Source organism: Diabrotica undecimpunctata, chromosome 6 (genome assembly GCF_040954645.1).
Source record: "Diabrotica undecimpunctata isolate CICGRU chromosome 6, icDiaUnde3, whole genome shotgun sequence".
Lineage (NCBI taxonomy): Eukaryota > Metazoa > Arthropoda > Insecta > Coleoptera > Chrysomelidae > Diabrotica > Diabrotica undecimpunctata.
Window position 1 is genome coordinate 92,056,060 of NC_092808.1, and position 17,557 is coordinate 92,073,616.

At 30.4% G+C, this 17,557-nt stretch overlaps 1 protein-coding gene across 2 annotated transcripts in view; it reads right to left on the minus strand.

Moving 5' to 3' along the window:
- The window catches only part of LOC140443556 (sodium/hydrogen exchanger 9B2-like), a 205,401-nt gene that overhangs the window by 57,246 nt on the left and 130,598 nt on the right, over positions 1–17,557 (minus strand). The window lies entirely within an intron of this gene.

The following is a 17,557-nucleotide window of genomic DNA, read 5'->3' on the forward strand; positions in this document are numbered from 1 at the left end:
ATGCTGCACCAATTTAATATAACCGCCAGATTTACATGATAATTACCCAAAAAAATATAAAATGCATGGTTATAACAGTAAGTATCCCAATCCTATCAGCTTCAATTGCCTACTCAGCTTACAGTGCCCTGTTAACAGATCTACTATGCCTTTGACTGTTTTCCTGTCTTTGCTTATTAGGCCTGCTGTATATTTTGGCAAATGTTTTATGATGAACTGTTTCGCATGTCTTTGTCCTGATGACATGGTAAAAAATACTGTACATCGGAGCATACTTTTAATTGTAAATGGATTTATCCTCAAAAAGGAAGGCGCTATCCCATTTTTACCCATTTAGATTTTTACAAAGAGAAATTTGTTTGGAAGAGATTAGAAATTTGAGTTTCGGAGAAGGTTAGTGAGTTATGCTATAAAATTGAATGTAAAATGCAATGTAAAATTAAATATGATTAGCCAAGAAAGGAAATGCAAAGTTAAAGGATAGTTGATCCTTAGTTTTTGAAGGGAAAAGTAGTTTACTATTAATCAAGAAAAGCGATTTGAAAGCGTTTCCAAAGGTAGTTACGAGTAAAAGTTAGTAAGTATGAAATAACAAAATTTAAAAGTGATCGTAGAGAGTGGTAAGCAAAGATTCTTCCAGCTAAACAAAAGTTTGCAGCATTTGTAAGTAAAAATAAATTAGTTTTTAGTAACAGATCGTGAGACATATCGACGCAGGATAGAATATAGGTCCAAATTCTTGAGATATAAAAGCAGCCATAAGATTAGAACAGATAGTTAAAAAATTAAATCCAAATGAGGAGATAACATGGGAACACGGGAAGCGAAAAGTTAATTAAATTGTTAAAGAACATTGCTGTATCTGAATTTCTTTTTGAAGATAAGGGATAGTGAGTTATAGTTGGAACTTTTAAAATTTATTTATATAAATCGATATAGTAGATGATTATACTTGTAGAAGTTAAAAAGAATTATTAAATATACTTGATTTTCTGTTAAAATTTAAAATTTTTATTACCATTTGTATTAAAGTAATTTTATTAACAGTATCTACGCCGATATAAGTCATAGTTATGGCAACATTTCGTATATGTAAACTACATTGACTAGATTTCAAACTCATAAAAATTTATATAATATATACAGTGTGTCCGTAAAGTATGGAATAAATTCAATATTTCCTAAATGAAAAGCCTTTTTAAAAAAATCTAAAACACGTCGATTTTTAAGTTTAATGTTCTACATTCTACAACCAAATTTAATTATAAAAGATGATACACATTAAGATGATGACGTCATCGGCTCTTTTTTAAATGTAACACCCTATATTTTATGAAATTTTTAGCTAGATAAAAATTATCTGATTCCAGAAAGTATAATACTCGGGGTCTAATGGATATAATTTGAAAGATATGCGCTTAGAAAATAAATTATTTATTATCAATTGCAAAAAGTAGCCTACTACTAATTTTAAGTGAAATGTAATTATTTTTAGTAACGTTCAATAACAATTAAGTAGTACAATAATTGTATTAATTCGTGAATATTCTGTAATATTTGAGTGTCAAGCAAAGAATTGAAATACTCATGATGATTGGGTATGGAGACAAATCGAGAACTCAGATGGAAGTGTGTAATTTATGATAAATATCCAGAAATACCCATAATGCAGTCAACAGTAAGTAAGATTGAAAATAAATATAAAGAATGGTACGGTTGAAAATGCACGCAAATCAGGTCGTTCCTCTGTAAGTTATGATACAACATTAGATGTTCTACTTGCTTTTGAAGAAGATGCGCACACTTCTGTTCGTAAAGTTAGTCGTGATCTCGATGTTTGCAAAACAACGGTACACAAAGTAATCAATGATGGATAACTGCCATCGAAACCCTCTCTTGGTTCAAAATATTATTTTTCTGATGAGGCTACATTCACATTAAATGGCGAGGTCAACCGTCAGAACTGTAGATACTGGTCAAAAGAAAACCCCAACTGGATGCGGGAACATCATACACAATACCCGCAAAAGGTAAACGTATGGGCTGGTATTGTAAGAAATAGAATCATCGGACCCTACTTTTTCGAAGGTAATTTAAACGGGTCAGCATACCTTCAGTTTTTAAGAGGGTATCGTGTACCTACTTTAGTTAATTTATTCCCCAGTAGAATTAATCCTGGAGGTTTTGATGAAAGTTTATGGTTGCAACAGGATGGTGAGCCTTCGCATTATGCTGCAGATGTTAGAAGATACCTAAACGAAATTGTTCCAAACAGGTATATTGGAAGATTTCGGTCGCCAGACCTCAATCCTTTGAATTATTTTATGTGGGGTCATTTAAAGAATGTTGTTTATAAAACAAAACCTGCAAATATTAAAGATTTAAAAACAAGAATCATAACAAGAATAGAAGAAAACAAGAATTTAAACAATATTTTTCAAGAAACTATAAACAAGGTTCTACAAGAATTTGTATAACGTTTTGGTTACTGTCAAATAAAACAAGGGCTACAATTCGAACATTTAAGATAAACTCATGTATTAATTACTGGATTACTTTCAAGTTATTTATTATAATTTATTTATAATTTAATAATATTAGAAATCAATAAAAATTTATTTTCTAAGCGCATATCTTTTAAATTATATCCGTTAGACCCTCAGTATTATACTTTTTTGAATCAGCTCATTTTTATCGATCTAAAAATGTCATAAAATATAGGGTGTTACATTTAAAAAAAGAGCCGCCAACGTCATCACTTTAATGTGTATCACCTTGTATAATAATGTTTTATTCTAAAATGTAGAACATTAAACTTAAAAATCGACGTATTTTAGATTTTTTTAAAAAGGCTTTTCATTTAGGAAATATCGAATTTGTTCATACTTTATGGACACACTGTATATATATATACATAATTTTCTAATCAAGTTGTGGAATCATACGTATTAAGTTATCGCGATAGTCAAGTTTTATTGTAATTGTTAGACAAAAATATCAAATATCATAGTAAACATTGATTATCTTGTCAAATATTGTTTTTAAAAACTATTAAATATCTTAAATTTTTTTTAAATAGTTGTTGTTGTAAAAGTGTGTTGATCTAATGTCTACACGTTCTACAAGTATGGATCAAATATTTATCATAATCTGTGGATTGTTAATCTTATTTTTTTTAATTTATATTAGTCATTTATATTATATCTTTTATTTTGTCAATCATTTAATTTTTCTGATGTTTTATCTTATGAAAAAATATATCATGTCTATAACGTTTTTTATACATTTTAGAGAAAAATATTTCAAATAACAGTTATAGATCATAAACAGTTGTTTAATTATGAGTGTTTCCAAATTAAATTGAAAAAAATGACTGGAATAATTGCAAAATACCCTTATTTTTGCAGTGATATATAAATGTTAATAACTTTGTTTTTTTTTCATAACGACATGTGATATAACTACTTAAAATTATAGCAGTTGATCCGTTATTAAAGTGTAAGAAGATCAACCAAATAGTTTATAATTTATTCTATTTGTTTATCCCGAAGAGCGAATATTTAAACAACTGTACTTGCCCACACACTCTAGAGGTATTCTTTTCTATCGCAATTGATTCTTTGAGGCTTCCTTTTTAAGATATATTTAAAAAAAGCTTTTTTAATTTAATTTATTAATATATAATAAAATACTTTTTTAAGGTTTTAATCAAATTTGTTCTTTAAAAACAGTTTGAAAAATGTCTGACTTTTAGCTTATAAACAATAATGATAACTTTGACATTTTTTATGTCTCAAACTTGTAAGTAGGCTCAATGAAAAGCTGGTAAAAAATGCACTAGTTGTCCATTTACCATTTAATATATTGAAACTTCATCGGTATTATTTGGAGCCGCAATACCAAATACAGTTATGTCGTTATCTCAATCTATCAATACTGATATTTATTTTGTTAATTGTAGCTCCCTTTGTCAATCATAGTATTGCGCCATCTATTAGTTATATTACGATTTAAAATAAGACAAAAACTTTTTTTACGTCTTTCCATACAATTTTTTGAAAATTATTTTTTAAACAAACCTTCTCCTGATAATAACAAACACAACAAAAAAAGATTTATCTAATTTGGTGGTATCTTATCTAAATAACTTTTTTATTGAAAAACTTAAGTAATTAATTTTTCCGAGATTTTCCGAAAGGTAAAAAGAGCACAATTTTTATTACTTTGTTGAGTTACGTCTGTTAAAAAAATTTAGGTACATAGAAGCCCAGATATTGTAAATTTTGTCAGTGTGCTTTAATTTGAACTTTCATCTCTAAAAAAAACGAGCTCGGACAGTTCTCACCTCCACTTTTCAGTGGCTGTATTTTACGAGTACCGTCACTTTGACGAGTTACAACTTTTTACTTCTTTACTCTATGTGCCACCTATAAGTTAGATCATAAAATTTAGATCTTTATTGTTTTAATGCTATTAGATTTTAATGCTTCGGATTTTTAGAAAAAAAGCTATCTTGTTCATATTGTTCATCGAAGATTCTGTTTATTTTTTTTTTTTTTTAAGTGTGTTCTTTCAACAGCTTTTCCTTGAGCTCACTTATAATTCAAAGTTATTATAAATGCTTATAAGCAAAAAAAAACAATTTCACAATTTCAAGTGAGTTTTTTTAATATTCCTTAAAACTGAAGCTTCAAAGAAATGATTCCAATCCACAAAATACTTTTAGAGTCACTGTTTGAGGTAGTACATAGTGATGGGAAAAACCTACCGGTTTTAACCGAAAACCGGTTTTTTTACTTCGCAATAACCGGTTTTATCGGTTGTTTTTTTTGTCCCGGTTATAACCGGATTTTTATTTTTAAAGTAAAAACCGGTTATTAGGTTTTTACAGTAATTAGGATTAGGTTACGTATTATTTTGGATCCCAATCATAATCATTATACTCAAGTAATTATTCCAAACAAAACCATAATTCAAATTTTATTTTATAAATACAGAAGCAAACTGAAAGTGCAAACTCACATCAGCCAGAAACAATTAAGTTTTATTCTAATATTTCGTTGAAAAGGTATTTGTAATCATAATATTTTCATAAGAAGTGATCTGGTACATCATCTATTTTTCACACTTGACTCTTGGCATTAAAAGTGGGTGAATGGCTTTTTGTGATTACCAAAAATAATGTTCTGACTATGAATATCGAATTACCGATTACGAATACGAATCTCCAAGGTTTCCCTACGATTTCAAAATGATACACCCATACAGGAAGTATTAAATGAGTTAAAATGTATCTATTATACAAATATACAAACGTGTTAAAAGTAATATATAATAAATTTTTTTTGATGGTAGTAAAAATAAAAGATGAATTGCATTATCCAATTCATTTTTAAGTAAAATATTTATAATTGATGGATTCGACTGTTACTTGATGGAAATTCATTTTATGTAACAATAAAACATCAAAACTTCCACAAAATTTATTTTAAACTCTTATCACTACAGCTGTTTCGGCTGATTGCCTTTCTCAGGTGATCTATTTTTGGCATTCGTTTACACTTTATAGTCTCTAATGAAATAGGTTGAGGAGGGGAGAACTGTTTGTCTCAAGTTGGTCATTCAGAATTATATCTGTGTTTTTGAATTTGTTGATTTCCATAGATTCTAACAAAGATAGTTTAAGGCCTTTAGTTTGAAATTCCTTTTTGAAATTTTGAAATTTAAAATTCTTCACATTCAAAATAAAGGTCTTAAACTGTCTTTGTTAGAATCTATGGAAATCAACAAATTAAAAAACACAGATATAATTCTGAATCACCAACTTGAGACAAACAGTTCTCCCCTTCTCAACCTATTTCATTAGAGACTATAAAGTGTAAACCCATGCCAAAAATAGATCACTTGAGAAAGGCAATCGGCCGAAACAGCTGTAGTGATAAGAGTTTAAAATAAATTTTGTGGAAGTTTTGAAAACAAAGTTTTCAGTGTTTTATTGTTTCAATAAATATTTATGTTGATATTATTTTTTTTTAAATCTCATTTGAACGAGTCTGGGAAATTCTTTATAAGTTGAAATGGTTGGGGTGGGGAATTTGAAATGGTTGGGGATGCAAACTAAAGTGCATTGTAAATGTAACTTTGTAACCTAATGGAATAAAAAAAAAACATAGTTGTTTTGGCCGGTTATAACCGCCCGGTTAAACCGTGGGCAAAAAAACCGGTATAACCGGAAACCGGTGTTTTGTCAAAAACCGCCATCCCTAGTAGTACAGTTATTTAAATAATCGCTGTCTGGGATAAACAAATTGAATAACCTAAAAACTATTTTGTCGATCTGGGCCCTGATTCTAATTGAGATTTCGACTCAAAACATGTCGAAATTAATATGGCGACGTCGAAATGCGACTTTGCGAACCTTGTGGATTTCAGCTGAACTAACCAAACGACGTCACTAATTTTCGATTTATCGAAATTAATTTCAACTTCAAGAAAGTGGTTGAAATTTAATTTCGAGTCGAAATTAATCTGACATCTGACATGACATGGCTGCTGGGCTGGACTGGGAGAAGTGAACTTAGGTTCAGTTTAGGTAGGCGGTGTTGTGTTTTGATCCTTGCAAGGAAAACTGAGGCAAAAAGTATTAATATGGCTGTGTTTTACGGACATTTGCTAGTTTTGGAGGAATTAGAGAGGATAGATATCCGACGCTCACAGCGGAGGATAAGAAGAATGTTACGGGATACTCAAAATTCTTTTTCACTAAGTGATGCTCAATTTAGGCAGCAATTCCGGCATAATAAACAAGCTGCAAATTATTTAATAAGGGTATTAGAACCATATTTGGAAGAAGGTGTTTATGCCTCTAGAATACCCAAAATGTTTAGGGTTGGTGTTACTAAGCTGCAGTAAATTTAAAAACATATTAGAACATAACCAATAAGTCAAATCTTAGTGGTTATAACTTAAGGATCTCCCACATCGCCTTTTTTTTCTTGCCATCTTTTCTTTCAATTTAAAATATAATTGAGAATAGCCACTATTTATGATTTAACAACTTAAACAAGAAAAAACAGACATTCACGTAACGTATAAACGTAAACAAATCAAACATTCAACTAGCGTATGCAGCATAGATAAAATTACACCTGGTGGTAGTGTACTATGCGTATGCAGCAGCGTGCAGCCAATAAACAAGAGGGCCAACCCAAATTTTCAGCAGTGTCAAAATGATAAAGTAAATATCCAAAGTTTTAAATACAATCGAAATGAATGAGAATCGCTAGCGATTGCGACTGTCATGGCGTAGTCGCTTTTAAATTTCGACATCGAAATGAAATAGAATCAGGACCCTGGTTGGAATTTAGCATATTTTAATAACTCATTAATAGCGATATAATTTGAAGTAGCTGTGTTATATATCATTATGCAAAAACAAAGTTATTACCATTTATAAATCAAACCGAACATGTCACCAACACAGAGGTAATCCAAAGAATCGGAAAGGAGAAAGAAATCGTGAATACAATTAAACAAAGAAAGCTTGAATATCTAGGCCACATATTGAGACACGATAAGTACCGTCTACTGCAATTGATTGTCCAGGGAAAAATAGACAGTAAGCGAGGGCCAGGCAGGAGAAGACACTCGTGGCTCCAAAATCTGAGGAAGTGGTTCGGGCTCACATCGGTCGAACTATTCAGAAGCGCCGCAAATAAGATCAGAATTGCCATGTTAATAGCCAACGTTCGCAACGGACAGGGCACTTGAAGAAGAAGATAAATCACTACAAAAATAAGGGTTTTTTTGCTATTATCGCGGTCAAGTATTTATGTTGATATAAGGTTGAATACTCGAATAAATGAACTTTGATCAAATGAAAGGCAAATATCGAGCACAGTTTATTAATTAAATCTTGCCCAAATACTTTCGCTTCCTAGAGCATCTTCAGGGGCATTTCGTCAATTTTGGCCTATCCAACAATCTGTTGAGAATGTCATAAACAAAAAATTGTACATTACACTACATTACATAAGGACAAACAGTTTAAAATTTTTAAAATAATAATATATATTGTAGCGAGATTAAATAAAACGAGCGGTTCGAATTTATATAATAATATTTATTTATAAGTTTACAGTTCCGTACTCTCTTATCAACTAAACTCACTCCTAACAACGTTACATATATATATATATATATATATATATATATATATATATATATATATATATATATATATATATATAATAAAGTTACTGTTCGAGAACATTCTGGCGTTGTCCCACCTCTAATTCGTCTCATCGAGATCATCCGTCCGAAATACGGGCGCTATTGACATGCCGATTCTTACGTTTTCTAGATTCGTTCTTCTAAGAATTATGACGTATCGGAGATGGGCTATTTCATTACACTGCTCCCCTCTTAGATCTGAGCGTCCCGATCAGCAACTCCAGATGTAGGCCCAGGATGGCGGAATCTACAGAGCTCTCCAGCTCTGCATGAACTAGATTCGTCCTTCTAAAAATTATGACGTATCGGAGATGGGCTATTTCGTTACAATATTATATTCTCTCTCCTCTATAATATAATATTCTCTCTCCTGATGCCAACCATAATGTAGCTTCGCCTTTTTTTTAATTATAAACTGTTTGTCCATGTGTAGTGTAGTGTAATGTACAATTTTATGTTTATGGCATTCTCAACAGATTGTTGGATAGGTCAAAATTGACGAAATGTCACTGAAGATGCTCTAGGAAGCGAATGTACTTGGGCAAGATTTAATTAATAAACTGTGCTCGATATTTGCCTTTCATTTGATCAAAGTTCAATTATTTATGTATTTTTAGAAACTCAAACTAAATAACTTTTTATGATCTACAACTTTTAATTGAACTATTTTTTTTCTAGATGTTTTGAGAGGTTTGTCTCAAAACAAAAAACGTTTTATATGCAAAAAACATTTTTTTATTTTTTAAGTTTGTTTAATAAACACAAAACAAAATCAGTTGTACGTCTTTTTTTCATCAGCTACCCCTTAGCTTTTAGAACCTTCAAATATCTGTATAAGATTTTTTCAGCTTTCTTCTCCACACTGAGAGCACTTTACTCTGTTACTTAGATGCATTTTAAAGAATGTAGGTGCTATGCAGCAGCCTTGCTTTAGATCCTTGCTAATAGAAATTTATCTAGTTACTTTGTTTCCAGTTTTAAAGTTTATCGTCATATTTTGTAAAGCTGTTGTACTGTTGTACCATGTGTAGTGTAGTGTAATGTACAATTTTATGTTTATGGCATTCTCAACAGATTGTTGGATAGGTCAAAATTGACGAAATGTCACTGAAGATGCTCTAGGAAGCGAATGTACTTGGGCAAGATTTAATTAATAAACTGTGCTCGATATTTGCCTTTCATTTGATCAAAGTTCAATTATTTATGTATTTTTAGAAACTCAAACTAAATAACTTTTTATGATCTACAACTTTTAATTGAACTATTTTTTTTCTAGATGTTTTGAGAGGTTTGTCTCAAAACAAAAAACGTTTTATATGCAAAAAACATTTTTTTATTTTTTAAGTTTGTTTAATAAACACAAAACAAAATCAGTTGTACGTCTTTTTTTCATCAGCTACCCCTTAGCTTTTAGAACCTTCAAATATCTGTATAAGATTTTTTCAGCTTTCTTCTCCACACTGAGAGCACTTTACTCTGTTACTTAGATGCATTTTAAAGAATGTAGGTGCTATGCAGCAGCCTTGCTTTAGATCCTTGCTAATAGAAATTTATCTAGTTACTTTGTTTCCAGTTTTAAAGTTTATCGTCATATTTTGTAAAGCTGTTGTACTGGTTTTATACTATTTTATTTTTCTTTTTTTTTTATTGCTTACCAGAGCATTGAGTGGTACACTTTCGTATGCCTTTTCCAGATCTATAAAGACTATTTTTTATATAATAAACAAATATTATAATCTGATCAAACAATATGATAAATGAGCAAATTTTTTCTAGCCTAAATTATTACAAAAAAAGGGTTCAGTAGGCGTTACTCTAGACTAGCCAACATTAACGAAAAAAATTGCTGTTTTTACTGTTCTCTTTACAATTTCATAACATTTTCAATCAAATTTCTATTCAGTAATAGTTTTTATTGGTGTATATTTTTTAAGCTTTTTACATGCTTTATAGCATTCGACAGTAAAATCTCGTTTACGTTTTCTGTAGAACAAATTATGAAACATTTAAAAAATCAAAATAACAAATTATGGTTGGTTTTGACATTTTGTGTATCTAAAGGCCCCTCCTTCGTAAGCTACACGAAAAATAAGAAAATATTTTACTAATAATTCTTTTTGCCGCACGTTAATACAATAGTCGAACTGATAATTGCAAAAATCCAACATTGTATTTAGATGAAATTATATTTATATGAAATTATGAAAATATAAATATGTAAATATAACTTGATAGTAAATTTAATTATTATATAAACTAAATAAGATGTTTAAAAATAACAAGTTATTTAAAAAGAGTGGAACAGTAGGCGGTACTTTTTCAGTACTTATAAAATTTAAATAATATATTTATAATTAAATAAAGTAATTGTATTCTTTTTTATTTTTTATATTTTAAACAAATTTAATAAATTGTTATGTTTACTCCTAACTCCAGTATACGTTTTTTACTTAATATTATGACAAACCTCTCAAATTCAGTCCAAATATTAATAATAAAATATAAATAAATAACTATCATTTGATAGTAAAATATAATTCTTATATAAACTAAATAATATATTTAAAAATAATAATTTTATTTATATGAAATTATTTTGAAACGAGAATTATTATTAAAATTTAAACAGATGATAATCATGTTGTTATTAATCGGACGACATTATGACTTTTATTAAATTTTAACAATCGTTAGAAATCGAATCTTATAGTGACAGATATTCTTTTAATTTTTTACTTTTCATTTAAAGTCTATAATTGAGAGTTATTTTTCATGCAGTTTTTAATTTAAACCTGCTTAAAGTAAATATATGATGACTAGAAACGAATTAGTATTAAATCAGTTTGACCTAGGAAGCGATCATAGACTAATAAGAACAAAACTAATAATTAACAAAAAACTAGAAAGAAAAAGAATACATGAAAAAAGATACAAATGGACATCTGAAGAAATCAAAAATAGTGAATTTAATAAAAAGATAGCACATGCATTAAATCAAGTTAGCATGCAGCAGATAAACTCCAATAATATTGATGATTTGAATAACCATATTACCGAAACAGTGAATAAAAGCCTTCTGCAACTGAAAAAACCAAAAACAACATACAATGAATTAGACAAAGAAATATTACAACAAATAAAAAGAAGGAAGATCTTAAATAAATCTAACAAAAGGGGAACCGACGAATATAGAGAATTAATAGGCAGATTAGAAAAGGAATCAGACAACAAAAAAGAAAAGAAAACGAAAAATTAATAACAACAACTATTGAAAAAAATAAGAGTATGAAATGCCTCAGACCGACACTAGGACGACGTCAGATGATATCATTAATGGGAAAAGACGAAAATGAAATCACAACTAGAGAAAACATACTGACACGAATAGAAGAATTTTACACAGAACTTTACAGAACACATCAACAAGATGATGAGATGAGACCAGCACGGAAATTAATAAAAAATGTTGGATCAGAAATAATGCCAAAAGTAACAATTTCAGAGGTAACTACAACATTGGAAAACATGAAGAGAAATAAAGCTGCAGGAGAAGATAGTATTACCACAGATATGATATTAGAAGGAGGTAAGGAACTAATTGCAATTGTAACTAAGCTTGTGGACAGTTGTTTACATCAGGGCAAAGTCCCCAAGAGCTGGAACAACTCTAAAGTAATCTTATTATACAAGAAAGGTGATAGTCGAAAATTGGAAAACTACAGACCCATCAGCCTACTGTCACACCTGTTTAAAATACTCACCAAAGTCATAACTACTCGACTAACAAGGAAATTAGACGAATACCAACCATATGAACAGGCAGCTTTTAGAAAAGGCTATTCAACTTCCGATCACCTGTTAACCACAAAAATATTAATAGAAAAATGGAACGAATACAAGTTTCCAGTTTTCCTAGCATTTGTAGACTACGAAAAAGCTTTCAATACCACAGAACACACGGCCGTAATAAACGCAATGCAAAATTGTAGAATAGACAGCAGATATATTAACTTAATAAAAGAAACGATGAACCAAGCTACAGCTACATACTACCTAAATGAAAATGAACACACGAACCCTGTACCATTAAACAGGGGAGTCAAACAGGGAGATACTTTATCACCCAAACTGTTCACCTTAGTTTTGGAGGACCTTTTTAAAAACCTAAATTGGAAATATAAGGGAATAAACATCAATGGCCGCTACCTTAGTAATCTACGATTTGCAGATGACATAATCCTGATAGCTACTGACCTACAAGAAATGCAAACCATGCTTTTAGAACTACATACCGAATCTTCTAAAATAGGACTGAAAATGAATTTAAACAAAACAAAAGTCATGCACTCCGAAGACACCGTGACAATAATAAACGATAAAGTTATAGAAAAAGTTGAAGAATATATATACTTAGGACAAAAAATAATACTAAATAGGTAAATTCAAACTGAAGAAATAAAAAGAAGAAGAAAGTTAGCTTGGGCAGCATTCGGTAACCTGAACTATATACTCAGAAATCAACAAATTCAATTACATATTAGATCTAAAATTTTTGATGCATGCATTATTCTGATATTAACTTATGCGGCACAAACATGGATAACCACAAAAAAGAATATGAATATACTTAGAGTCACTCAACACGCGATGGAAAGAGCAATGCTAGGTATATCACTTAAGGACAAGAAAACAAACACATGGATAAGACAGAAAACCAATGTCACCGATGTGGTGCAAAAATCATTAAAGTTGGAATGGGAATACGCTGGACATGTAGCTAGGAGCGATCTAAACAAATGGCACAGATCAATTTTAACCTGGAGACCATATCAACACAAAAGAGCTACAGGCAGACCTCCTATGAGATGGACAGATGATCTGAAAAGGACTGCCGGGAAAAATTGGCTACAAGTAGCGTACAATAAAACACAATGGAAAGGAAGACTTGAAGAGGCTTATGTTCAGATGTGGACGTGAATGGCTAGACGAAAAAGAAGAAGAAAGAAACGAATTGATCGAGAGTAGTGAATCAACGTCAAGAACCACTAGTTTATGACGCTACCCGTGAAGACGTTGTTTTGTGGCTATATTAATGTTGGATAGTCATATAAGGTTTATTAAGTTGCTTCCATCAGGAATTCCATATAGTGGAACTCTAGGGGTAGTTTACCCTCCGCATGGGGTTGATTAACTCGAACTCACTGGATACTTATGATTACTTTATTGGTTCTCTAAGTACAATAATAGAGAGAGTACCCAGTTAACGGATGACTTAGCTTCGATTGTTAACTCTTAATTCTTAATAATCTACCCCCGATATTTTCCAGGTATTTAAGTCACGTGCGTTTGTTTATGCATTCATGTTTTACTAATATAATTTGTAAACGATATTAAATAAGCTTGTGATTACATTGCAAATTTCACTAGGTCGGTGTCTCGGTAAGCGTGTTCTAGTTACACCGATATTTTCAATGTCATAAACAAACAATCGCATTGAACAATAAGCAATGATTAATATCATTCAAAGGATTTTAAATTTTTAAACTAAATTGAGTTACTAAAATCTGATTTCTGGATGCTTAATTAAATCCCGTTGCATGGCGCTAGTTCGGTACGCTCGCCTCAGCATTTTACTGTGGAGAAAAAATAGTACTACAACGCTTCGATAGAAGCTTCGATTTAAAAATTTAAGAAAAAAGACAAACTCACTAGTATCTCTTAGATTCTGTTAATTTAGTGCCTGTAAAGCAAGATGTATAGCATACCAGTACAGGAACTAATAGGCAACTTGTCATAGTCATATTGAATTTACAATAGAAACAGAACATAATCAATCAATCAATTTTCTAGATTTAAAAATTATCAGACTCAAAAACAATCTTAAGTTTTTCGTATTTGATAAACCTACTCATAATAACTCGACTATACACAATTCATTATCCCATACTACACAACGTAGATTGGCAGCCTATCATGGCATATTAGATAGATTAATAGAAATTCCCATGTCAAAAAATACTTTCGATATAGAATTGAATATCATTAAGCAAATAGCAGTAAAAATGGGTACAAGAACAAACAATAAACAAAATTTTAAAACAAAACCTACATAAGAAAGCCGTCAAATTAGTATATACACCACCAGAGAAAAAACCCAGTACCTTCTGCTCGATTACATATACAGGCAAGATGTTAACAACAAAAATAACACATAAAAAAGAAACAGCTATTTCAGAACACAGCACAACTTAAGCAAATATATTATGAATTACATGAGTTAAAAAAAAGCACTTTCACAGTGATGTATAACATCTTAATTGTGGCAACTGTCCAAAAACTTAGGTACAACGGGCAAACTGATAGGACTTTTAACAAACGTATAGCAGAAAATAAAAGAGTTTTAATAATAGAAAAACAGATTCTACGTACGTACTTCATCTTCTAGAACATAATCATTCTTTTAGTGACCAATTTCAAATTCTTCACATCCGAAATAAAGGCCTTAAGCTATAGATCTTTATTAGAATCTATAGAAACTAACAAGATAAAAAATACAGATATAATTTTGAATGGCCTACGGAAACCATTTGGTATCGCAAATTAGTTATCTTTTGCCCCGCTCGCATTGTTAAAGTCGAAAATATAGAAGCACGTGTGCTGTTGTTACGTGTTCACTGGACAGTTGGCTTTCAGTTGATGTAGGTTGCAGGTTGTTTTACTTATGTTTGTTGGTCATATAGACATTTTCCTGTCACGCTGCATTGCGCTAGATGCAAAAATGGAACCTCAATGGGCGTAAGTACACTTTTTTTATATTATTGATTATTTTTAAAAAGATCGTAATAAAGCTTTAAATTGGTTATGGCGGACATAACCTTTAAAAAAATAAAACTAAATAGGTTTGACACTAGTGCAGTAAGTCAACTTAAAAGTTGGTGACACCATATTGTATCCGAAGGCGTGTTGAGACTGCATAGTATTTTAATGGTACGTTATTTTATTACAAACTTTTAACGTTTTAGAAAAAGTTTTTCGCTTTCTGAAGCATTGAATATTATATGGGGTGAAGACGAGAAACAGCAGAAAATGGATCAAATTTTTGGAAAGCTGAAGGAGGGATGCTTCACAATCTAAATGGTAAAATTCTTTATTTTTGTCTTCGTTCAAATTTCAATATTTTAAATTTAGATAACTTCGAAAGACATTCCTCCTAGGCCTAAAAATATTATTTCGATTTCTCCAGATTTAAAGGAATAAATTTTCGATCGTCTCTCTATAAAATTACCAGTCAAGTGAATCTAACGCAATCTGTCAACTCAACCTGCTCCTGCCTCAACCCCAGGGGGTTGGGGTGAGGGTCATGTTTGGTGTTATTCGATATATTTTTTTTTTAATTTTAAAAACTGGTTTTTTATTTTTCAATCCAATGTAAATTTCGCGAAATATTCGACCGTCCCGCTTCTTTTGGCACACCCTATTAAGAATAAGATAAACACTTAAACTATTAATTTCCATAATACTTGTATTAATGTATGTATTTATCGACTACTTATTAAATTAATTATATTTGATTTTGACTTACATTGGATTATTAAAAAAATATCTTTTGTGGCATTCTCAGATAAATGATTCAATGGAAAGTGTGTTAGTACAACGTGTTATTGAATAGTTGTTAAGTATTATTGTCTTTTAACTATCATTTTGTTTTTGATAAATTTCAAATATTCTTAATAAATGAATTTAAATATTTATACAGTAATTTTTTCATTTTTAACTTCAACTTATTTATCTTTAGTCCAAGAAAAAAAGTTGGCGATTTAAACAATTATTTTAAACATATTCCATAAATTACCTTTTTGCTCAGGAATATATTTTTTTTATATTTTCTGTATCATTGTAAACAAAAAAGGTATCTTGCTAGTGTTCTCTAAGTTGACAGTTTTCGAGTTATGAGCGCACAGTAATCGGAAAAATGCGAAAATACGCATTTTCGACGATTAAAAACTCATATGTAAATTATTATTTTTGAAGTTGCCAAATGCCTAAATTGAAGTTTAAATATTCAATGAAATGAAAAAGACAGTCAAGATTATTTCACTTTTATAAAGCTCATCAGAACAGCTATTCATAGGCGTTCTCAACGTGAAAAATAAACCTTTCCTGTCTTTAAGAAGCAACAATAAAATGGCTTCGAAACGGACGCAATAGCGACATCTGATATTAAATCCGTAAAATAGTTTCGAAACACAATTCAGACTTCTGCCTTAATCTGAGCCTTCTAAAAATTGCAAGGCATAGCAGACGTTGATAAAGATGTTAATAGATACATGGGGAATTTAAAATTTGCATTTCACGACATGTCTCCTCAACTAAGCAGAAATCTATTAACATCTTTATCAACGTCTGCTATGCCTTGCAATTTTTAGAAGGCTCAGATTAAGGCAGAAGTCTGAATTGTGTTTCGAAACTATTTTACGGATTTAATATCAGATGTCGCTATTGCGTCCGTTTCGAAGCCATTTTATTGTTGCTTCTTAAAGACAGGAAAGATTTATTTTTCACGTTGAGAACGCCTATGAATAGCTGTTCTGATGAGCTTTATTAAAGCGAAATACGTATAAACAGATACATAGACGCTTTGTACGTGAAATCTTGACTGTCTTTTTCATTTCATTTTATTCGGATCTATTCTGTATGAGTACAAGAAACCAATTAGCTAAAGATTTCTGCTTAATTAAGGAGACATGTCGTGGAATGCAAATTTTAGATTCCCCATGTCTCTATTAACATCTTTATCAACGTCTGCTATGCCTTGCAATTTTTAGAAGGCTCGGATTAAGGCAGAAGTCTGAATTGTGTTTCGAAACTATTTTACGGGTTTAAATATTCAGTTTTAAGATTCTGAAGAGCAATCGGCGCTTATTTCAATTTAGAACTACTGTTTTTTAATTGTTAATTATGCGCTTACACTCTATTTTTATTTCTATCTATATATATATATATATATATATATATATATATATATATATATATATATATATATATATATATATATATATATATATATATATATATATATATATATATATATATATATATCACAAACAGCACAGTTTATTAGGGCTGCAGTCAGTAGGTTTGGCCGGGATGTTATAGAAACACTCTTTTGACTTTTGGTCGAGCTGTCGGAATTCTTTTATTCCTTCTTTAAGACACTGTAATTAGAAGAAAGTGTAAATATTTACAACTTATCTCAAATTGTCATTACAACTTACTAGTCGTTGAGATTATTTTTGTAAAGCTACGACACTCAACATTAAAAACA